General features: G+C 49.6%; 3 non-coding genes across 3 annotated transcripts; all 3 read right to left on the bottom strand.

Annotated features, from left to right (window-relative positions):
- Positions 1 to 4,156: 4,156 nt before the first annotated feature.
- On the bottom strand, positions 4,157 to 4,230 carry Trnaa-agc (transfer RNA alanine (anticodon AGC)). Its single transcript has one exon. It is a non-coding gene; the product is annotated as a tRNA-Ala (tRNA).
- A 6,162-nt stretch (positions 4,231 to 10,392) lies between these two features.
- Trnaa-agc (transfer RNA alanine (anticodon AGC)) lies at positions 10,393 to 10,466 on the bottom strand. The gene has a single exon. It is a non-coding gene; the product is annotated as a tRNA-Ala (tRNA).
- A 1,490-nt stretch (positions 10,467 to 11,956) lies between these two features.
- Trnaa-agc (transfer RNA alanine (anticodon AGC)) lies at positions 11,957 to 12,030 on the bottom strand. Its single transcript has one exon. It is a non-coding gene; the product is annotated as a tRNA-Ala (tRNA).
- Positions 12,031 to 25,553: the final 13,523 nt, after the last annotated feature.

Raw genomic sequence — 25,553 nt, forward strand, 5'->3', positions numbered from 1 at the left:
TAAGCGAACGATCTGCCAACTGAGCTACGGCTGCACACACGACCAAGCCTGGCTATTCTCCATTCTTTGCGACTCTGATGTGCACGGGCACGATGGTTGGTTGGTTTGTAGCGGCGAAGGTACCAGAGTACAAAGGCGCGGACACGTTCATATACACAAGAGTTCCAAGTAGTTCCGATGCTCTGGTATTACGAATGCAAATTCCGTCTGTTTTTAACGTCTTAAATTGAAAGGGCGGTCACAAATTGGTCCATTTCACTCCTTGTCGACAATCACACAGCACCTGAGGTAACAAGCACATCTCGAGCCCCATTGTGCTCTCCATTGTTCATGCCAACTCAGTGCCTCGCTCTTTGCTACTGTGTAAAACTCTTGTCGTCCAACTGCGAAACACTGGGACACGTCTTCATTGCACTGATATACTACGAAACGCTGCCCAAACTTGGCAATCACCCCTGCAGCCGACTTTACACGACGCTCACGCAACGCTCACGCTAGTGACAGCCTTATTTATAGTTCGACGTCGCGCCAAAGCGAATGAGCACATTTCGCCTACGGCTTAGGCCGCTCTCCTAGTGTGGCTGCTCTGTGTCTGCAGGCAACGAGGGGCTGCAAGCTTCCTGTGTTCGCACCTATATCACCTGTGCTTGCTTGTCAGAGACAGACTATCGCAAAACATACAACTCACTCCATGGATTGATTGCTACGGCATCTGTTATCAGCAGTCACAACCAGCAACACCAGTAGCAGCCGACTGCACGCAAAGAATGGGAACGTGCAGTGGGATTTACGTGAACTCGGCGCAAGGCAGATCTTTCCGACGTAGGCTTGAGAATCTTATGGGAACATTTGTACTGTTTCTAAATTAAGTGTAGGTGTGGGAGAGGGGGCTTCCTGAGCACGAATAAAAGCACGCTTGACAATTGTGGATGCTAATCGTTCGCTTGTATCTGCCTAGACACCTCTGCTGGTTGGGAATTATTCCACTTGCATGGCAAGGTGCGCTTGTAGGTGTGTTAAAAATTCTGGAGGCGCTGGGTATCGATCCCAGTACCTCTCGCACGCTAAGCGAGCGCTCTACCATGTGAGCTACGCCCACCCCCCCGTTGAATGATAGTGCTACATACAGCCATATCAACGTCACAGACCCTTGCACTCCCATTATTCCGCAGACAAACGACACTTTCTATGTATCAGTGAGGGTGTCTTTCAGGTTTCGTGCATTCTGTATCGAATCGTAGTTGGCCACAATGAAAGTGGCACGCATAACGTCGAAAATAGAGTTCGGACACCGCTCTGAGTAACACGAACGTGTTGTCCACTCTCTAGACTTCAATGACGTTATGCCGTGATACCTAAGACAGATCTGCACTCGATGACACCTCGGTAACAGCCGGTCCCCACACTTACATCTGGCTCTCCTGATGACAGTATACATCATATCAGTCTGTGACGCTGGTTTTGCAACTTCTTGCGTGCCTTTATGTTCGCCGCGACCAACACTTACCATGCACTGACCAAAAAACATGGAGGAGCCGGGGATTGAACCCGAGAGCTTTCACACGCTAAGCGAACGATCTGGCAGCTGAGCTACGGCTGCACACACGACCAAGCCTGGCTATTCTCCATTCTTTGCGACTCTGATGTGCACGGGCACGATGGTTGGTTGGTTTGTAGCGGCGAAGGTACCAGAGTACAAAGGCGCGGACACGTTCATATACACAAGAGTTCCAAGTAGTTCCGATGCTCTGGTATTACGAATGCAAATTCCGTCTGTTTTTAACGTCTTAAATTGAAAGGGCGGTCACAAATTGGTCCATTTCACTCCTTGTCGACAATCACACAGCACCTGAGGTAACAAGCACATCTCGAGCCCCATTGTGCTCTCCATTGTTCATGCCAACTCAGTGCCTCGCTCTTTGCTACTGTGTAAAACTCTTGTCGTCCAACTGCGAAACACTGGGACACGTCTTCATTGCACTGATATACTACGAAACGCTGCCCAAACTTGGCAATCACCCCTGCAGCCGACTTTACACGACGCTCACGCAACGCTCACGCTAGTGACAGCCTTATTTATAGTTCGACGTCGCGCCAAAGCGAATGAGCACATTTCGCCTACGGCTTAGGCCGCTCTCCTAGTGTGGCTGCTCTGTGTCTGCAGGCAACGAGGGGCTGCAAGCTTCCTGTGTTCGCACCTATATCACCTGTGCTTGCTTGTCAGAGACAGACTATCGCAAAACATACAACTCACTCCATGAATTGATTGCTACGGCATCTGTTATCAGCAGTCACAACCAGCAACACCAGTAGCAGCCGACTGCACGCAAAGAATGGGAACGTGCAGTGGGATTTACGTGAACTCGGCGCAAGGCAGATCTTTCCGACGTAGGCTTGAGAATCTTATGGGAACATTTGTACTGTTTCTAAATTAAGTGTAGGTGTGGGAGAGGGGGCTTCCTGAGCACGAATAAAAGCACGCTTGACAATTGTGGATGCTAATCGTTCGCTTGTATCTGCCTAGACACCTCTGCTGGTTGGGAATTATTCCACTTGCATGGCAAGGTGCGCTTGTAGGTGTGTTAAAAATTCTGGAGGCGCTGGGTATCGATCCCAGTACCTCTCGCACGCTAAGCGAGCGCTCTACCATGTGAGCTACGCCCACCCCCCGTTGAATAATAGTGCTACATACAGCCATATCAACGTCACAGACCCTTGCACTCCCATTATTCCGCAGACAAACGACACTTTCTATGTATCAGTGAGGGTGTCTTTCAGGTTTCGTGCATTCTGTATCGAATCGTAGTTGGCCACAATGAAAGTGACACGCATAACGTCGAAAATAGAGTTCGGACACCGCTCTGAGTAAGACGAACGTGTTGTCCACTCTCTAGACTTCAATGACGTTATGCCGTGATACCTAAGACAGATCTGCACTCGATGACACCTCGATAACAGCCGGTCCCCACACTTACATCTGGCTCTCCTGATGACAGTATACATCATATCAGTCTGTGACGCTGGTTTTGCAACTTCTTGCGTGCCTTTATGTTCGCCGCGACCAACACTTACCATGCACTGACCACAAAACATGGAGGAGCCGGGGATTGAACCCGAGACCTTTCACACGCTAAGCGAACGATCTGCCAACTGAACTACGGCTGCACACACGACCAAGCCTCGCTATTCTCCATTCTTTGCGACTCTGATGTGCACGGGCACGATGGTTGGTTGGTTTGTAGCGGCGAAGGTACCAGAGTACAAAGGCGCGGACACGTTCATATACACAAGAGTTCCAAGTAGTTCCGATGCTCTGGTATTACGAATGCAAATTCCGTCTGTTTTTAACGTCTTAAATTGAAAGGGCGCTCACAAATTGGTCCATTTCACTCCTTGTCGACAATCACACAGCACCTGAGGTAACAAGCACATCTCGAGCCCCATTGTGCTCTCCATTGCTCATGCCAACTCAGTGCCTCGCTCTTTGCTACTGTGTAAAACTCTTGTCGTCCAACTGCGAAACACTGGGACACGTCTTCATTGCACTGATATACTACGAAACGCTGCCCAAACTTGGCAATCACCCCTGCAGCCGACTTTTCCGACTTTACACGACGCTCACGCTAGTGACAGCCTTATTTAGAGTTCGACGTCGCGCCAAAGCGAATGAGCACATTTCGCCTACGGCTTAGGCCGCTCTCCTAGTGTGGCTGCTCTGTGTCTGCAGGCAACGAGGGTCTGCAAGCTTCCTGTGTTCGCACCTATATCACCTGTGCTTGCTTGTCAGAGACAGACTATCGCAAAACATACAACTCACTCCATGAATTGATTGCTACGGCATCTGTTATCAGCAGTCACAACCAGCAACACCAGTAGCAGCCGACTGCACGCAAAGAATGGGAACGTGCAGTGGGATTTACGTGAACTCGGTGCAAGGCAGATCTTTCCGACGTAGGCTTGAGAATCTTATGGGAACATTTGTACTGTTTCTAAATTAAGTGTAGGTGTGGGAGGAGGGTGCTTCCTGCGCACGAATAAAAGCACGCTTGACAAATGTGGATGCTAATCGTCCGCTTGTATCTGCCTAGACACCTCTGCTGGTTGGGAATTATTCCACTTGCATGGCAAGGTGCGCTTGTAGGTGTGTTAAAAATTCTGGAGGCGCTGGGTATCGATCCCAGTACCTCTCGCACGCTAAGCGAGCGCTCTACCATCTGAGCTACGCCCACCCCCCCGTTGAGTAATAGTGCTACATACAGCCATATCAACGTCACAGACCCTTGCACTCCCATTATTCCGCAGACAAACGACACTTTCTATGTATCAGTGAGGGTGTCTTTCAGGTTTCGTGCATTCTGTATCGAATCGCAGTTGGCCACAATGAAAGTGGCACGCATAACGTCGAAAATAGAGTTCGGACACCGCTCTGAGTAACACGAACGTGTTGTCCACTCTCTAGACTTCAATGACGTTATGCCGTGATACCTAAGACAGATCTGCACTCGATGACACCTCGATAACAGCCGGTCCCCACACTTACATCTGGCTCTCCTGATGACAGTATACATCATATCAGTCTGTGACGCTGGTTTTGCAACTTCTTGCGTGCCTTTATGTTCGCCGCGACCAACACTTACCAAGCACTGACCACAAAACATGGTGGAGCCGGGGATTGAACCCGAGACCTTTCACACGCTAAGCGAACGATCTGCCAACTGAGCTACGGCTGCACACACGACCAAGCCTGGCTATTCTCCATTCTTTGCGACTCTGATGTGCACGGGCACGATGGTTGGTTGGTTTGTAGCGGCGAAGGTACCAGAGTACAAAGGCGCGGACACGTTCATATACACAAGAGTTCCAAGTAGTTCCGATGCTCTGGTATTACGAATGCAAATTCCGTCTGTTTTTAACGTCTTAAATTGAAAGGGCGGTCACAAATTGGTCCATTTCACTCCTTGTCGACAATCACACAGCACCTGAGGTAACAAGCACATCTCGAGCCCCATTGTGCTCTCCGTTGTTCATGCCAACTCAGTGCCTCGCTCTTTGCTACTGTGTAAAACTCTTGTCGTCCAACTGCGAAACACTGGGACACGTCTTCATTGCACTGATATACTACGAAACGCTGCCCAAACTTGGCAATCACCCCTGCAGCCGACTTTACACGACGCTCACGCTAGTGACAGCCTTATTTATAGTTCGACGTCGCGCCAAAGCGAATGAGCACATTTCGCCTACGGCTTAGGCCGCTCTCCTAGTGTGGCTGCTCTGTGTCTGCAGGCAACGAGGGGCTGCAAGCTTCCTGTGTTCGCACCTATATCACCTGTGCTTGCTTGTCAGAGACAGACTATCGCAATACATACAACTCACTCCATGAATTGATTGCTACGGCATCTGTTATCAGCAGTCACAACCAGCAACACCAGTAGCAGCCGACTGCACGCAAAGAATGGGAACGTGCAGTGGGATTTACGTGAACTCGGCGCAAGGCAGATCTTTCCGACGTAGGCTTGAGAATCTTATGGGGACATTTGTACTGTTTCTAAATTAAGTGTAGGTGTGGGAGAGGGGGCTTCCTGAGCACGAATAAAAGCACGCTTGACAATTGTGGATGCTAATCGTTCGCTTGTATCTGCCTAGACACCTCTGCTGGTTGGGAATTATTCCACTTGCATGGCAAGGTGCGCTTGTAGGTGTGTTAAAAATTCTGGAGGCGCTGGGTATCGACCCCAGTACCTCTCGCACGCTAAGCGAGCGCTCTACCATGTGAGCTACGCCCACCACCCGATGAATAATAGAGCTACATACAGCCATATCAACGTCACAGACCCTTGCACTCCCATTATTCCGCAGACAAACGACATTTTCTTTGTATCAGTGTGGGTGTCTTTCAGGTTTCGTGCATTCTGTATCGAATCGTAGTTGGCCACAATGAAAGTGGCACGCATAACGTCGAAAATAGAGTTCGGACACCGCTCTGAGTAAGACGAACGTGTTGTCCACTCTCTAGACTTCAATGACGTTATGCCGTGATACCTAAGACAGATCTGCACTCGATGACACCTCGATAACAGCCGGTCCCCACACTTACATCTGGCTCTCCTGATGACAGTATACATCATATCAGTCTGTGACGCTGGTTTTGCAACTTCTTGCGTGCCTTTATGTTCGCCGCGACCAACACTTACCATGCACTGACCACAAAATATGGAGGAGCCGGGGATTGAACCCGAAACCTTTCACACGCTAAGCGAACGATCTGCCAACTGAGCTACGGCTGCACACACGACCAAGCCTGGCTATTCTCCATTCTTTGCGACTCTGATGTGCACGGGCACGATGGTTGGTTGGTTTGTAGCGGCGAAGGTACCAGAGTACAAAGGCGCGGACACGTTCATATACACAAGAGTTCCAAGTAGTTCCGATGCTCTGGTATTACGAATGCAAATTCCGTCTGTTTTTAACGTCTTAAATTGAAAGGGCGGTCACAAATTGGTCCATTTCACTCCTTGTCGACAATCACACAGCACCTGAGGTAACAAGCACATCTCGAGCCCCATTGTGCTCTCCATTGTTCATGCCAACTCAGTGCCTCGCTCTTTGCTACTGTGTAAAACTCTTGTCGTCCAACTGCGAAACACTGGGACACGTCTTCATTGCACTGATATACTACGAAACGCTGCCCAAACTTGGCAATCACCCCTGCAGCCGACTTTACACGACGCTCACGCTAGTGACAGCCTTATTTATAGTTCGACGTCGCGCCAAAGCGAATGAGCACATTTCGCCTACGGCTTAGGCCGCTCTCCTAGTGTGGCTGCTCTGTGTCTGCAGGCAACGAGGGGCTGCAAGCTTCCTGTGTTCGCACCTATATCACCTGTGCTTGCTTGTCAGAGACAGACTATCGCAATACATACAACTCACTCCATGAATTGATTGCTACGGCATCTGTTATCAGCAGTCACAACCAGCAACACCAGTAGCAGCCGACTGCACGCAAAGAATGGGAACGTGCAGTGGGATTTACGTGAACTCGGCGCAAGGCAGATCTTTCCGACGTAGGCTTGAGAATCTTGTGGGGACATTTGTACTGTTTCTAAATTAAGTGTAGGTGTGGGAGAGGGGGCTTCCTGAGCACGAATAAAAGCACGCTTGACAATTGTGGATGCTAATCGTTCGCTTGTATCTGCCTAGACACCTCTGCTGGTTGGGAATTATTAAACTTGCATGGCAAGGTGCGCTTGTAGGTGTGTTAAAAATTCTGGAGGCGCTGGGTATCGATCCCAGTACCTCTCGCACGCTAAGCGAGCGCTCTACCATGTGAGCTACGCCCACCACCCGTTGAATAATAGAGCTACATACAGCCATATCAACGTCACAGACCCTTGCACTCCCATTATTCCGCAGACAAACGACATTTTCTATGTATCAGTGAGGGTGTCTTTCAGGTTTCGTGCATTCTGTATCGAATCGTAGTTGGCCACAATGAAAGTGGCACGCATAACGTCGAAAATAGAGTTCGGACACCGCTCTGAGTAAGACGAACGTGTTGTCCACTCTCTAGACTTCAATGACGTTATGCCGTGATACCTAAGACAGATCTGCACTCGATGACACCTCGATAACAGCCGGTCCCCACACTTACATCTGGCTCTCCTGATGACAGTATACATCATATCAGTCTGTGACGCTGGTTTTGCAACTTCTTGCGTGCCTTTATGTTCGCCGCGACCAACACTTACCATGCACTGACCACAAAACATGGAGGAGCCGGGGATTGAACCCGAAACCTTTCACACGCTAAGCGAACGATCTGCCAACTGAGCTACGGCTGCACACACGACCAAGCCTGGCTATTCTCCATTCTTTGCGACTCTGATGTGCACGGGCACGATGGTTGGTTGGTTTGTAGCGGCGAAGGTACCAGAGTACAAAGGCGCGGACACGTTCATATACACAAGAGTTCCAAGTAGTTCCGATGCTCTGGTATTACGAATGCAAATTCCGTCTGTTTTTAACGTCTTAAATTGAAAGGGCGCTCACAAATTGGTCCATTTCACTCCTTGTCGACAATCACACAGCACCTGAGGTAACAAGCACATCTCGAGCCCCATTGTGCTCTCCATTGTTCATGCCAACTCAGTGCCTCGCTCTTTGCTACTGTGTAAAACTCTTGTCGTCCAACTGCGAAACACTGGGACACGTCTTCATTGCACTGATATACTACGAAACGCTGCCCAAACTTGGCAATCACCCCTGCAGCCGACTTTTCCGATTTTACACGACGCTCACGCTAGTGACAGCCTTATTTATAGTTCGACGTCGCGCCAAAGCGAATGAGCACATTTCGCCTACGGCTTAGGCCGCTCTCCTAGTGTGGCTGCTCTGTGTCTGCAGGCAACGAGGGGCTGCAAGCTTCCTGTGTTCGCACCTATATCACCTGTGCTTGCTTGTCAGAGACAGACTATCGCAAAACATACAACTCACTCCATGAATTGATTGCTACGGCATCTGTTATCAGCAGTCACAACCAGCAACACCAGTAGCAGCCGACTGCACGCAAAGAATGGGAACGTGCAGTGGGATTTACGTGAACTCGGCGCAAGGCAGATCTTTCCGACGTAGGCTTGAGAATCTTGTGGGGACATTTGTACTGTTTCTAAATTAAGTGTAGGTGTGGGAGAGGGGGCTTCCTGAGCACGAATAAAAGCACGCTTGACAATTGTGGATGCTAATCGTTCGCTTGTATCTGCCTAGACACCTCTGCTGGTTGGGAATTATTCCACTTGCATGGCAAGGTGCGCTTGTAGGTGTGTTAAAAATTCTGGAGGCGCTGGGTATCGATCCCAGTACCTCTCGCACGCTAAGCGAGCGCTGTACCATCTGAGCTACGCCCACCACCCGTTGAATAATAGAGCTACATACAGCCATATCAACGTCACAGACCCTTGCACTCCCATTATTCCGCAGACAAACGACATTTTCTATGTATCAGTGAGGGTGTCTTTCAGGTTTCGTGCATTCTGTATCGAATCGTAGTTGGCCACAATGAAAGTGGCACGCATAACGTCGAAAATAGAGTTCGGACACCGCTCTGAGTAAGACGAACGTGTTGTCCACTCTCTAGACTTCAATGACGTTATGCCGTGATACCTAAGACAGATCTGCACTCGATGACACCTCGATAACAGCCGGTCCCCACACTTACATCTGGCTCTCCTGATGACAGTATACATCATATCAGTCTGTGACGCTGGTTTTGCAACTTCTTGCGTGCCTTTATGTTCGCCGCGACCAACACTTACCATGCACTGACCACAAAATATGGAGGAGCCGGGGATTGAACCCGAAACCTTTCACACGCTAAGCGAACGATCTGCCAACTGAGCTACGGCTGCACACACGACCAAACCTGGCTATTCTCCATTCTTTGCGACTCTGATGTGCACGGGCACGATGGTTGGTTGGTTTGTAGCGGCGAAGGTACCAGAGTACAAAGGCGCGGACACGTTCATATACACAAGAGTTCCAAGTAGTTCCGATGCTCTGGTATTACGAATGCAAATTCCGTCTGTTTTTAACGTCTTAAATTGAAAGGGCGCTCACAAATTGGTCCATTTCACTCCTTGTCGACAATCACACAGCCCCTGAGGTAACAAGCACGTCTCGAGCCCCATTGTGCTCTCCATTGTTCATGCCAACTCAGTGCCTCGCTCTTTGCTACTGTGTAAAACTCTTGTCGTCCAACTGCGAAACGCTGGGACACGTCTTCATTGCACTGATATACTACGAAACGCTGCCCAAACTTGGCAATCACCCCTGCAGCCGACTTTTCCGACTTTACACGACGCTCACGCTAGTGACAGCCTTATTTATAGTTCGACGTCGCGCCAAAGCGAATGAGCACATTTCGCCTACGGCTTAGGCCGCTCTCCTAGTGTGGCTGCTCTGTGTCTGCAGGCAACGAGGGGCTGCAAGCTTCCTGTGTTCGCACCTATATCACCTGTGCTTGCTTGTCAGAGACAGACTATCGCAAAACATACAACTCACTCCATGAATTGATTGCTACGGCATCTGTTATCAGCAGTCACAACCAGCAACACCAGTAGCAGCCGACTGCACGCAAAGAATGGGAACGTGCAGTGGGATTTACGTGAACTCGGTGCAAGGCAGATCTTTCCGACGTAGGCTTGAGAATCTTATGGGAACATTTGTACTGTTTCTAAATTAAGTGTAGGTGTGGGAGGAGGGTGCTTCCTGCGCACGAATAAAAGCACGCTTGACAATTGTGGATGCTAATCGTTCGCTTGTATCTGCCTAGACACCTCTGCTGGTTGGGAATTATTCCACTTGCATGGCAAGGTGCGCTTGTAGGTGTGTTAAAAATTCTGGAGGCGCTGGGTATCGATCCCAGTACCTCTCGCACGCTAAGCGAGCGCTCTACCATCTGAGCTACGCCCACCCTCCCGTTGAGTAATAGTGCACATACAGCCATATCAACGTCACAGACCCTTGCACTCCCATTATTCCGCAGACAAACGACACTTTCTATGTATCAGTGAGGGTGTCTTTCAGGTTTCGTGCATTCTGTATCGAATCGTAGTTGGCCACAATGAAAGTGGCACGCATAACGTCGAAAATAGAGATCGGACACCGCTCTGAGTAAGACGAACGTGTTGTCCACTCTCTAGACTTCAATGACGTTATGCCGTGATACCTAAGACAGATCTGCACTCGATGACACCTCGATAACAGCCGGTCCCCACACTTACATCTGGCTCTCCTGATGACAGTATACATCATATCAGTCTGTGACGCTGGTTTTGCAACTTCTTGCGTGCCTTTATGTTCGCCGCGACCAACACTTACCATGCACTGACCACAAAACATGGAGGAGCCGGGGATTGAACCCGAGAGCTTTCACACGCTAAGCGAACGATCTGCCAACTGAGCTACGGCTGCACACACGACCAAGCCTGGCTATTCTCCATTCTTTGCGACTCTGATGTGCACGGGCACGATGGTTGGTTGGTTTGTAGCGGCGAAGGTACCAGAGTACAAAGGCGCGGACACGTTCATATACACAAGAGTTCCAAGTAGTTCCGATGCTCTGGTATTACGAATGCAAATTCCGTCTGTTTTTAACGTCTTAAATTGAAAGGGCGCTCACAAATTGGTCCATTTCACTCCTTGTCGACAATCACACAGCACCTGAGGTCACAAGCACATCTCGAGCCCCATTGTGCTCTCCATTGTTCATGCCAACTCAGTGCCTCGCTCTTTGCTACTGTGTAAAACTCTTGTCGTCCAACTGCGAAACACTGGGACACGTCTTCATTGCACTGATATACTACGAAACGCTGCCCAAACTTGGCAATCACCCATGCAGCCGACTTTTCCGACTTTACACGACGCTCATGCTAGTGACAGCCTTATTTATAGTTTGACGTCGCGCCAAAGCGAATGAGCACATTTCGCCTACGGCTTAGGCCGCTCTCCTAGTGTGGCTGCTCTGTGTCTGCAGGCAACGAGGGGCTGCAAGCTTCCTGTGTTCGCACCTATATCACCTGTGCTTGCTTGTCAGAGACAGACTATCGCAAAACATACAACTCACTCCATGAATTGATTGCTACGGCATCTGTTATCAGCAGTCACAACCAGCAACACCAGTAGCAGCCGACTGCACGCAAAGAATGGGAACGTGCAGTGGGATTTACGTGAGCTCGGCGCAAGGCAGATCTTACCGACATAGGCTTGAGAATCTTATGGGAACATTTGTACTGTTTCTAAATTAAGTGTAGGTGTGGGAGGAGGGTGCTTCCTGAGCACGAATAAAAGCACGCTTGACAATTGTGGATGCTAATCGTTCGCTTGTATCTGCCTAGACACCTCTGCTGGTTGGGAATTATTCCACTTGCATGGCAAGGTGCGCTTGTAGGTGTGTTAAAAATTCTGGAGGCGCTGGGTATCGATCCCAGTACCTCTCGCACGCTAAGCGAGCGCTCTACCATCTGAGCTACGCCCACCCCCTCGTTGACTAACAGTGCTGCATACAGCCAGATCAACGTCACAGACCCTTGCACTCCCATTATTCCGCAGACAAACGACACTTTCTATGTATCAGTGAGGGTGTCTTTCAGGTTTGGTGCATTCTGTATCGAATCGTAGTTGGCCACAATGAAAGTGGCACGCATAACGTCGAAAATAGAGTTCGGACACCGCTCTGAGTAAGACGAACGTGTTGTCCACTCTCTAGACTTCAATGACGTTGTGCCGTGATACCTAAGACAGATCTGCACTCGATGACACCTCGATAACAGCCGGTCCCCACACTTACATCTGGCTCTCCTGATGACAGTATACATCATATCAGTCTGTGACGCTGGTTTTGCAACTTCTTGCGTGCCTTTATGTTCGCCGCGACCAACACTTACCATGCACTGACCACAAAACATGGAGGAGCCGGGGATTGAACCCGAGACCTTTCACACGCTAAGCGAACGATCTGCCAACTGAGCTACAGCTGGACACACGACCAAGCCTGGCTATTCTCCATTCTTTGCGACTCTGATGTGCACGGGCACGATGGTTGGTTGGTTTGTAGCGGCGAAGGTACCAGAGTACAAAGGCGCGGACACGTTCATATACGAGTTCCAAGTAGTTCCGATGCTCTGGTATTACGAATGCAAATTCCGTCTGTTTTTAACGTCTTAAATTGAAAGGGCGCTCACAAATTGGTCCATTTCACTCCTTGTCGACAATCACACAGCACCTGAGGTAACAAGCACATCTCGAGCCCCATTGTGCTCTCCATTGTTCATGCCAACTCAGTGCCTCGCTCTTTGCTACTGTGTAAAACTCTTGTCGTCCAACTGCGAAACACTGGGACACGTCTTCATTGCACTGATATACTACGAAACGCTGCCCAAACTTGGCAATCACCCCTGTAGCCGACTTTCCACGACGCTCACGCTAGTGACAACCTTATTTATAGTTCGACGTCGCGCCAAAGCGAATGAGCACATTTCGCCTACGGCTTAGGCCGCTCTCCTAGTGTGGCTGCTCTGTGTCTGCAGGCAACGAGGGGCTGCAAGCTTCCTGTGTTCGCACCTATATCACCTGTGCTTGCTTGTCAGAGACGGACTATCGCAAAACATACAACTCACTCCATGAATTGATTGCTACGGCATCTGTTATCAGCAGTCACAACCAGCAACACCAGTAGCTGCCGACTGCACGCAAAGAATGGGACGTGCAGTGGGATTTACGTGAACTCGGCGCAAGGCAGATCTTTCCGACGTAGGCTTGAGAATCTTATGGGAACATTTGTACTGTTTCTAAATTAAGTGTAGGTGTGGGAGGAGGGTGCTTCCTGAGCACGAATAAAAGCACGCTTGACAATTGTGGATGCTAATCGTTCGCTTGTATCTGCATAGACACCTCTGCTGGTTGGGAATTATTCCACTTGCATGGCAAGGTGCGCTTGTAGGTGTGTTAAAAATTCTGGAGGCGCTGGGTATCGATCCCAGTACCTCTCGCACGCTAAGCGAGCGCTCTACCATCTGAGCTACTATCAAACCCCCGTTGACTAATAGTGCTACATACAGCCATATCAACGTCACAGACCCTTGCACTCCCATTATTCCGCAGACAAACGACACTTTCTATGTATCAGTGAGGGTGTCTTTCAGGTTTCGTGCATTCTGTATCGAATCGTATTTGGCCACAATGAAAGTGGCACGCATAACGTCGAAAATAGAGTTCGGACACCGCTCTGAGTAAGACGAACGTGTTGTCCACTCTCTAGACTTCAATGACGTTATGCCGTGATACCTAAGACAGATCTGCACTCGATGACACCTCGATAACAGCCGGTCCCCACACTTACATCTGGCTCTCCTGATGACAGTATACATCATATCAGTCTGTGACGCTGGTTTTGCAACTTCTTGCGTGCCTTTATGTTCGCCGCGACCAACACTTACCATGCACTGACCACAAAACATGGAGGAGCCGGGGATTGAACCCGAGACCTTTCACACGCTAAGCGAACGATCTGCCAACTGAGCTACGGCTGCACACACGACCAAGCCTGGCTATTCTCCATTATTTGCGACTCTGTTGTGCACGGGCACGATGGTTGGTTGGTTTGTAGCGGCGAAGGTACCAGAGTACAAAGGCGCGGACACGTTCATATACACAAGAGTTCCAAGTAGTTCCGATGCTCTGGTATTACGAATGCAAATTCCGTTTGTTTTTAACGTCTTAAATTGAAAGGGCGGTCACAAATTGGTCCATTTCACTCCTTGTCGACAATCACACAGCACCTGAGGTAACAAGCACATCTCGAGCCCCATTGTGCTCTCCATTGCTCATGCCAACTCAGTGCCTCGCTCTTTGCTACTGTGTAAAACTCTTGTCGTCCAACTGCGAAACACTGGGACACGTCTTCATTGCACTGATATACTACGAAACGCTGCCCAAACTTGGCAATCACCCCTGCAGCCGACTTTACACGACGCTCAAGCAACGCTCACGCTAGTGACAGCCTTATTTATAGTTCGACGTCGCGCCAAAGCGAATGAGCACATTTCGCCTACGGCTTAGGCCGCTCTCCTAGTGTGGCTGCTCTGTGTCTACAGGCAACGAGGGGCTGCAAGCTTCCTGTGTTCGCACCTATATCACCTGTGCTTGCTTGTCAGAGACAGACTATCGCAAAACATACAACTCACTCCATGAATTGATTGCTACGGCATCTGTTATCAGCAGTCACAACCAGCAACACCAGTAGCAGCCGACTGCACGCAAAGAATGGGAACGTGCAGTGGGATTTACGTGAACTCGGCGCAAGGCAGATCTTTCCGACGTAGGCTTGAGAATCTTATGGGAACATTTGTACTGTTTCTAAATTAAGTGTAGGTGTGGGAGGAGGGTGCTTCCTGCGCACGAATAAAAGCACGCTTGACAATTGTGGATGCTAATCGTTCGCTTGTATCTGCCTAGACACCTCTGCTGGTTGGGAATTATTCCACTTGCATGGCAAGGTGCGCTTGTAGGTGTGTTAAAAATTCTGGAGGCGCTGGGTATCTATCCCAGTACCTCTCGCACGCTAAGCGAGCGCTCTACCATCTGAGCTACGCCCACCCCCCCGTTGTCTAATAGTGCTACATACAGCCATATCAACGTCACAGACCCTTGCACTCCCATTATTTCGCAGACAAACGACACTTTCTATGTATCAGTGAGGGTGTCTTTCAGGTTTCGTGCATTCTGTATCGATTCGTATTTGGCCACAATGAAAGTGGCACGCATAACGTCGAAAATAGAGTTCGGACACCGCTCTGAGTAAGACGAACGTGTTGTCCACTCTCTAGACTTCAATGACGTTATGCCGTGATACCTAAGGCAGATCTGCACTGGATGACACCTCGATAACAGCCGGTCCCCACACTTACATCTGGCTCTCCTGATGACAGTATACATCATATCAGTCTGTGACGCTGGTTTTGCAACTTCTAGCGTGCCTTTATGTTCGCCGCGACCAACACATACCATGCACTGACCACAAAACATGGAGGAGCCGGGGATTGAACCCGAGACCTTTCACACGCTAAGCGAACGATCTGCCAACTGAGCTACGGCTGCACACACGACCAAGCCTGGCTATTCTCCATTATTTGCGACTCTGATGTGCACGGGCACGATGGTTGGTTGGTTTGTAGCGGCGAAGATACCAGAGTACAAAGGCGCGGACACGTTCATATACACAAGAGTTCCAAGTAGTTCCGATGCTCTGGTATTACGAATGCAAATTCCGTCTGTTTTTAACGTCTTAAATTGAAAGGGCGGTCACAAATTGGTCCATTTCACTCCTTGTCGACAATCACACAGCACCTGAGGTAACAAGCACATCTCGAGCCCCATTGTGCTCTCCATTGCTCATGCCAACTCAGTGCCTCGCTCTTTGCTACTGTGTAAAACTCTTGTCGTCCAACTGCGAAACACTGGGACACGTCTTCATTGCACTGATATACTACGAAACGCTGCCCAAACTTGGCAATCACCCCTGCAGCCGACTTTTCCGACTTTACACGACGCTCACGCTAGTGACAGCCTTATTTATAGTTCGACGTCGCGCCAAAGCGAATGAGCACATTTCGCCTACGGCTTAGGCCGCTCTCCTAGTGTGGCTGCTCTGTGTCTGCAGGCACGAGGGCTGCAAGCTTCCTGTGTTCGCACCTATATCACCTGTGCTTGCTTGTCAGAGACAGACTATCGCAAAACATACAACTCACTCCATGAATTGATTGCTACGGCATCTGTTATCAGCAGTCACAACCAGCAACACCAGTAGCAGCCGACTGCACGCAAAGAATGGGAACGTGCAGTGGGATTTACGTGAACTCGGCGCAAGGCAGATCTTTCCGACGTAGGCTTGAGAATCTTATGGGAACATTTGTACTGTTTCTAAATTAAGTGTAGGTGCGGGAGGAGGGTGCTTCCTGCGCACGAATAAAAGCACGCTTGACAATTGTGGATGCTAATCGTTCGCTTGTATCTGCCTAGACACCTCTGCTGGTTGGGAATTATTCCACTTGCATGGCAAGGTGCGCTTGTAGGTGTGTTAAAAATTCTGGAGGCCCTGGGTATCGATCCGAGTACGTCTCGCACGCTAAGCGAGCGCTCTACCATGTGAGCTACGCCCACCACCCGTTGAATAATAGAGGTACATACAGCCATATCAACGTCACAGACCCTTGCACTCCCATTATTCCGCAGACAAACGACACTTTCTATGTATCAGTGAGGGTGTCTTTCAGGTTTCGTGCATTCTGTATCGAATCGTAGTTGGCCACAATGAAAGTGGCACGCATAACGTCGAAAATAGAGTTCGGACACCGCTCTGAGTAAGACGAACGTGTTGTCCACTCTCTAGACTTCGATGACGTTATGCCGTGATACCTAAGACAGATCTGCACTCGATGACACGTCGATAACAGCCGGTCCCCACACTTACATCTGGCTCTCCTGATGACAGTATACATCATATCAGTCTGTGACGCTGGTTTTGCAACTTCTTGCGTGCCTTTATGTTCGCCGCGACCAACACTTACCATGCACTGACCACAAAACATGGAGGAGCCGGGGATTGAACCCGAGACCTTTCACACGCTAAGCGAACGATCTGCCAACTGAGCTACGGCTGCACACACGACCAAACCTGGCTATTCTCCATTCTTTGCGACTCTGATGTGCACGGGCACGATGGTTGGTTGGTTTGTAGCGGCGAAGGTACCAGAGTACAAAGGCGCGGACACGTTCATATACACAAGAGTTCCAAGTAGTTCCGATGCTCTGGTATTACGAATGCAAATTCCGTCTGTTTTTAACGTCTTAAATTGAAAGTGCGGTCACAAATTGGTCCATTTCACTCCTTGTCGACAATCACACAGCACCTGAGGTAACAAGCACATCTCGAGCCCCATTGTGCTCTCCATTGTTCATGCCAACTCAGTGCCTCGCTCTTTGCTACTGTGTAAAACTCTTGTCGTCCAACTGCGAAACACTGGGACACGTCTTCATTGCACTGATATACTACGAAACGCTGCCCAAACTTGGCAATCACCCATGCAGCCGACTTTTCCGACTTTACAAGACGCTCACGCTAGTGACAGCCTTATTTATAGTTTGACGTCGCGCCAAAGCGAATGAGCACATTTCGCCTACGGCTTAGGCCGCTCTCCTAGTGTGGCTGCTCTGTGTCTGCAGGCAACGAGGGGCTGCAAGCTTCCTGTGTTCGCACCTATATCACCTGTGCTTGCTTGTCAGAGACAGACTATCGCAAAACATACAACTCACTCCATGAATTGATTGCTACGGCATCTGTTATCAGCAGTCACAACCAGCAACACCAGTAGCAGCCGACTGCACGCAAAGAATGGGACGTGCAGTGGGATTTACGTGAACTCGGCGCAAGGCAGATCTTTCCGACATAGGCTTGAGAATCTTATGGGAACATTTGTACTGTTTCTAAATTAAGTGTAGGTGTGGGAGGAGGGTGCTTCCTGAGCACGAATAAAAGCACGCTTGACAATTGTGGATGCTAATCGTTCGCTTGTATCTGCCTAGACACCTCTGCTGCTTGGGAATTATTCCACTTGCATGGCAAGGTGCGCTTGTAGGTGTGTTAAAACTTCTGGAGGCGCTGGGTATCGATCCCAGTACGTCTCGCACGCTAAGCGAGCGCTCTACCATCTGAGCTACGCCCACCCCCTCGTTGACTAATACTGCTACATACAGCCATATCAACGTCACAGACCCTTGCACTCCCATTATTCCGCATACAAACGACACTTTCTATGTATCAGTGAGGGTGTCTTTCAGGTTTGGTGCATTCTGTATCGAATCGTAGTTGGCCACAATGAAAGTGGCACGCATAACGTCGAAAATAGAGTTCGGACACCGCTCTGAGTAAGACGAACGTGTTGTCCACTCTCTAGCCTTCAATGACGTTGTGCCGTGATACCTAAGACAGATCTGCACTCGATGACACCTCGATAACAGCCGGTCCCCACACTTACATCTGGCTCTCCTGATGACAGTATACATCATATCAGTCTGTGACGCTGGTTTTGCAACTTCTTGCGTGCCTTTATGTTCGCCGCGACCAACACTTACCATGCACTGACCACAAAACATGGAGGAGCCGGGGATTGAACCCGAGACCTTTCACACGCTAAGCGAACGATCTGCAAACTGAGCTACGGCTGCACACACGACCGAGCCTGGCTATTCTCCATTCTTTGCGACTCTGATGTGCACGGGCACGATGGTTGGTTGGTTTGTAGCGGCGAAGGTACCAGAGTACAAAGGCGCGGACACGTTCATATACACAAGAGTTCCAAGTAGTTCCGATGCTCTGGTATTACGAATGCAAATTCCGTCTGTTTTTAACGTCTTAAATTGAAAGGGCGGTCACAATTTCTTCCATTTCACTCCTTGTCGACAATCACACAGCACCTGAGGTAACAAGCACATCTCGAGCCCCATTGTGCTCTCCATTGTTCATGCCCACTCAGTGCCTCGCTCTTTGCTACTGTGTAAAACTCTTGTCGTCCAACTGCGAAACACTGGGACACGTCTTCATTGCACTGATATACTACGAAACGCTGCCCAAACTTGGCAATCACCCCTGTAGCCGACTTTCCACGACGCTCACGCTAGTGACAACCTTATTTATAGTTCGACGTCGCGCCAAAGCGAATGAGCACATTTCGCCTACGGCTTAGGCCGCTCTCCTAGTGTGGCTGCTCTGTGTCTGCAGGCAACGAGGGGCTGCAAGCTTCCTGTGTTCGCACCTATATCACCTGTGCTTGCTTGTCAGAGACGGACTATCGCAAAACATACAACTCACTCCATGAATTGATTGCTACGGCATCTGTTATCAGCAGTCACAACCAGCAACACCAGTAGCTGCCGACTGCACGCAAAGAATGGGAACGTGCAGTGGGATTTACGTGAACTCGGCGCAAGGCAGATCTTTCCGACGTAGGCTTGAGAATCTTATGGGAACATTTGTACTGTTTCTAAATTAAGTGTAGGTGTGGGAGGAGGGTGCTTCCTGAGCACGAATAAAAGCACGCTTGACAATTGTGGATGCTAATCGTTCGCTTGTATCTGCATAGACACCTCTGCTGGTTGGGAATTATTCCACTTGCATGGCAAGGTGCGCTTGTAGGTGTGTTAAAAATTCTGGAGGCGCTGGGTATCGATCCCAGTACCTCTCGCACGCTAAGCGAGCGCTCTACCATCTGAGCTACTATCAACCCCCCGTTGACTAATAGTGCTACATACAGCCATATCAACGTCACAGACCCTTGCACTCCCATTATTCCGCAGACAAACGACACTTTCTATGTATCAGTGAGGGTGTCTTTCAGGTTTCGTGCATTCTGTATCGAATCGTATTTGGCCACAATGAAAGTGGCACACATAACGTCGAAAATAGAGTTCGGACACCGCTCTGAGTAAGACGAACGTGTTGTCCACTCTCTAGACTTCAATGACGTTATGCCGTGATACGTAAGACAGATCTGCACTCGATGACACCTCGATAACAGTCGGTCCCCACACTTACATCTGGCTCTCCTGATGACAGTATACATCATATCAGTCTGTGACGCTGGTTTTGCAACTTCTTGCGTGCCTTTATGTTCGCCGCGACCAACACTTACCATGCACTGACCACAAAACATGGAGGAGCCGGGGATTGAACACGAGACCTTTCACACGCTAAGCGAACGATCTGCCAACTGAGCTACGGCTGCACACACGACCAAGCCTGGCTATTCTCCATTCTTTGCGACTCTGATGTGCACGGGCACGATGGTTGGTTGGTTTGTAGCGGCGAAGGTACCAGAGTACAAAGGCGCGGACACGTTCATATACACAAGAGTTCCAAGTAGTTCCGATGCTCTGGTATTACGAATGCAAATTCCGTCTGTTTTTAACGTCTTAAATTGAAAGGGCGGTCACAAATTGGTCCATTTCACTCCTTGTCGACAATCACACAGCACCTGAGGTAACAAGCACATCTCGAGCCCCATTGTGCTCTCCATTGCTCATGCCAACTCTGTGCCTCGCTCTTTGCTACTGTGTGAAACTCTTGTCGTCCAACTGCGAAACACTGGGACACGTCTTCATTGCACTGATATACTACGAAACGCTGCCCTAACTTGGCAATCACCCCTGCAGCCGACTTTACACGACGCTCAAGCAACGCTCACGCTAGTGACAGCCTTATTTATAGTTCGACGTCGCGCCAAAGCGAATGAGCACATTTCGCCTACGGCTTAGGCCGCTCTCCTAGTGTGGCTGCTCTGTGTCTGCAGGCAACGAGGGGCTGCAAGCTTCCTGTGTTCGCACCTATATCACCTGTGCTTGCTGGTCAGAGACAGACTATCGCAAAACATACAACTCACTCCATGAATTGATTGCTACGGCATCTGTTATCAGCAGTCACAACCAGGAACACCAGTAGCAGCCGACTGCACGCAAAGAATGGGAACGTGCAGTGGGATTTACGTGAACTCGGCGCAAGGCAGATCTTTCCGACGTAGGCTTGAGAATCTTATGGGAACATTTGTACTGTTTCTAAATTAAGTGTAGGTGTGGGAGGAGGGTGCTTCCTGCGCACGAATAAAAGCACGCTTGACAATTGTGGATGCTAATCGTTCGCTTGTATCTGCCTAGACACCTCTGCTGGTTGGGAATAATTCCACTTGCATGGCAAGGTGGGCTTGTAGGTGTGTTAAAAATTCTGGAGGCGCTGGGTATCGATCCCAGTACCTCTCGCACGCTAAGCGACCGCTCTACCATCTGATCTACGCCCACCCCCCCGTTGACTAATAGTGCTACATACAGCCATATCAACGTCACAGACCCTTGCACTCCCATTATTCCGCAGACAAACGACACTTTCTATGTATCAGTGAGGGTGTCTTTCAGGTTTCGTGCATTCTGTATCGAATCGTAGTTGGCCACAATGAAAGTGGCACGCATAACGTCGAAAATAGAGTTCGGACACCGCTCTGAGTAAGACGAACGTGTTGTCCACTCTCTAGACTTCAATGACGTTATGCCGTGATAGCTAAGACAGATCTGCACTCGATGACACCTCGATAACAGCCGGTCCCCACACTTACATCTGGCTCTCCTGATGACAGTATACATCATATCAGTCTGTGACGCTGGTTTTGCAACTTCTTGCGTGCCTTTATGTTCTCCACGACCAACACTTACCATGCACTGACCACAAAACATGGAGGAGCCGGGGATTGAACCCGAGACCATTCACACGCTAAGCGAACGATCTGCCAACTGAGCTACGGCTGCACACACGACCAAGCCTGGCTATTCTCCATTCTTTGCGACTCAGTTGTGCACGGGCACGATGGTTGGTTGGTTTGTAGCGGCGAAGGTACCAGAGTACAAAGGCACGGACACGTTCATATACACAAGAGTTCCAAGTAGTTCCGATGCTCTGGTATTACGAATGCAAATTCCGTCTGTTTTTAACGTCTTAAATTGAAAGGACGGTCGCAAATTGGTCCATTTCACTCCTTGTCGACATTCACACAGCACCTGAGGTAACAAGCACATCTCGAGCCCCATTGTGCTCTCCATTGCTCATGCCAACTCAGTGCCTCGCTCTTTGCTACTGTGTAAAACTCTTGTCGTCCAACTGCGAAACACTGGGACACGTCTTCATTGCACTGATATACTACGAAACGCTGCCCAAACTTGGCAATCACCCCTGCAGCCGACTTTACACGACGCTCAAGCAACGCTCACGCTAGTGACAGCCTTATTTATAGTTCGACGTCGCGCCAAAGCGAATGAGCACATTTCGCCTACGGCTTAGGCCGCTCTCCTAGTGTGGCTGCTCTGTGTCTGCAGGCAACGAGGGGCTGCAAGCTTCCTGTGTTCGCACCTATATCACCTGTGCTTGCTGGTCAGAGACAGACTATCGCAAAACATACAACTCACTCCATGAATTGATTGCTACGGCATCTGTTATCAGCAGTCACAACCAGGAACACCAGTAGCAGCCGACTGCACGCAAAGAATGGGAACGTGCAGTGGGATTTACGTGAACTCGGCGCAAGGCAGATCTTTCCGACGTAGGCTTGAGAATCTTATGGGAACATTTGTACTGTTTCTAAATTAAGTGTAGGTGTGGGAGGAGGGTGCTTCCTGCGCACGAATAAAAGCACGCTTGACAATTGTGGATGCTAATCGTTCGCTTGTATCTGCCTAGACACCTCTGCTGGTTGGGAATAATTCCACTTGCATGGCAAGGTGGGCTTGTAGGTGTGTTAAAAATTCTGGAGGCGCTGGGTATCGATCCCAGTACCTCTCGCACGCTAAGCGAGCGCTCTACCATCTGATCTACGCCCACCCCCCCGTTGACTAATAGTGCTACATACAGCCATATCAACGTCACAGACCCTTGCACTCCCATTATTCCGCAGACAAACGACACTTTCTATGTATCAGTGAGGGTGTCTTTCAGGTTTCGTGCATTCTGTATCGAATCGTAGTTGGCCACAATGAAAGTGGCACGCATAACGTCGAAAATAGAGTTCGGACACCGCTCTGAGTAAGACGAACGTGTTGTCCACTCTCTAGACTTCAATGACGTTATGCCGTGATAGCTAAGACAGATCTGCACTCGATGACACCTCGATAACAGCCGGTCCCCACACTTACATCTGGCTCTCCTGATGACAGTATACATCATATCAGTCTGTGACGCTGGTTTTGCAACTTCTTGCGTGCCTTTATGTTCTCCACGACCAACACTTACCATGCACTGACCACAAAACATGGAGGAGCCGGGGATTGAACCCGAGACCTTTCACACGCTAAGCGAACGATCTGCCAACTGAGCTACGGCTGCACACACGACCAAGCCTGGCTATTCTTCATTATTTGCGACTCTGTTGTGCACGGGCACGATGGTTGGTTGGTTTGTAGCGGCGAAGGTACCAGAGTACAAAGGCGCGGACACGTTCATATACACAAGAGTTCCAAGTAGTTCCGATGCTCTGGTATTACGAATGCAAATTCCGTCTGTTTTTAACGTCTTAAATTGAAAGGGCGGTCACAAATTGGTCCATTTCACTCCTTGTCGACAATCACACAGCACCTAAGGTAACAAGCACATCTCGAGCCCCATTGTGCTCTCCATTGCTCATGCCAACTCAGTGCCTCGCTCTTTGCTACTGTGTAAAACTCTTGTCGTCCAACTGCGAAACACTGGGACACGTCTTCATTGCACTGATATACTACGAAACGCTGCCCAAACTTGGCAATCACCCCTGCAGCCGACTTTACACGACGCTCAAGCAACGCTCACGCTAGTGACAGCCTTATTTATAGTTCGACGTCGCGCCAAAGCGAATGAGCACATTTCGCCTACGGCTTAGGCCGCTCTCCTAGTGTGGCTGCTCTGTGTCTGCAGGCAACGAGGGGCTGCAAGCTTCCTGTGTTCGCACCTATATCACATGTGCTTGCTTGTCAGAGACAGACAATCGCAAAACATACAACTCACTCCATGAATTGATTGCTACGGCATCTGTTATCAGCAGTCACAACCAGCAACACCAGTAGCAGCCGACTGCACGCAATGAAAGGGGAACGGGCAGTGGGATTTACGTCAACTCGGCGCAAGGCAGATCTTTCCGACGTAGGCTTGAGAATCTTATGGGAACATTTGTACTGTTTCTAAATTAAGTGTAGGTGTGGGAGGAGGGTGCTTCCTGCGCACGAATAAGAGCACGGTTGACAATTGTGGATGCTAATCGTTCGCTTGTATCTGCCTAGACACCTCTGCTGGTTGGGAATTATTCCACTTGCATGGCAAGGTGCGCTTGTAGGTGTGTTAAAAATTCTGGAGGCGCTGGGTATCGATCCCAGTACCTCTCGCACGCTAAGCGAGCGCTCTACCATGTGAGCTACGCCCACCCCCCCGTTGACTAATAGTGCTACATACAGCCATATCAACGTCACAGACCCTTGCACTCCCATTATTCCGCAGACAAACGACACTTTCTATGTATCAGTGAGGGTGTCTTTCAGGTTTCGTGCATTCTGTATCGAATCGTAGTTGGCCACAATGAAAGTGGCACGCATAACGTCGAAAATAGAGTTCGGACACCGCTCTGAGTAAGACGAACGTGTTGTCCACTCTCTAGACTTCAATGACGTTATGCCGTGATAGCTAAGACAGATCTGCACTCGATGACACGTCGATAACAGCCGGTCCCCACACTTACATCTGGCTCTCCTGATGACACTATACATCATATCAGTCTGTGACGCTGGTTTTGCAACTTCTTGCGTGCCTTTATGTTCGCCGCGACCAACACTTACCATGCACTGACCACAAAACATGGAGGAGCCGGGGATTGAACCCGAGACCTTACACACGCTAAGCGAACGATCTGCCAACTGAGCTACGGCTGCACACACGACCGAGCCTGGCTATTCTCCATTATTTGCGACTCTGTTGTGCACGGGCACGATGGTTGGTTGGTTTGTAGCGGCGAAGGTACCAGAGTACAAAGGCGCGGACACGTTCATATACACAAGAGTTCCAAGTAGTTCCGATGCTCTGGTATTACGAATGCAAATTCCGTCTGTTTTTAACGTCTTAAATTGAAAGGGCGGTCACAAATTGGTCCATTTCACTCCTTGTCGACAATCACACAGCACCTGAGGTAACAAGCACATCTCGAGCCCCATTGTGCTCTCCATTGCTCATGCCAACTCAGTGCCTCGCTCTTTGCTACTGTGTAAAACTCTTGTCGTCCAACTGCGAAACACTGGGACACGTCTTCATTGCACTGATATACTACGAAACGCTGCCCAAACTTGGCAATCACCCCTGCAGCCGACTTTTCCGACTTTACACGACGCTCACGCTAGTGACAGCCTTATTTATAGTTCGACGTCGCGCCAAAGCGAATGAGCACATTTCGCCTACG

This window comes from Schistocerca gregaria, chromosome 11, assembly GCF_023897955.1.
Source record: "Schistocerca gregaria isolate iqSchGreg1 chromosome 11, iqSchGreg1.2, whole genome shotgun sequence".
NCBI lineage: Eukaryota > Metazoa > Arthropoda > Insecta > Orthoptera > Acrididae > Schistocerca > Schistocerca gregaria.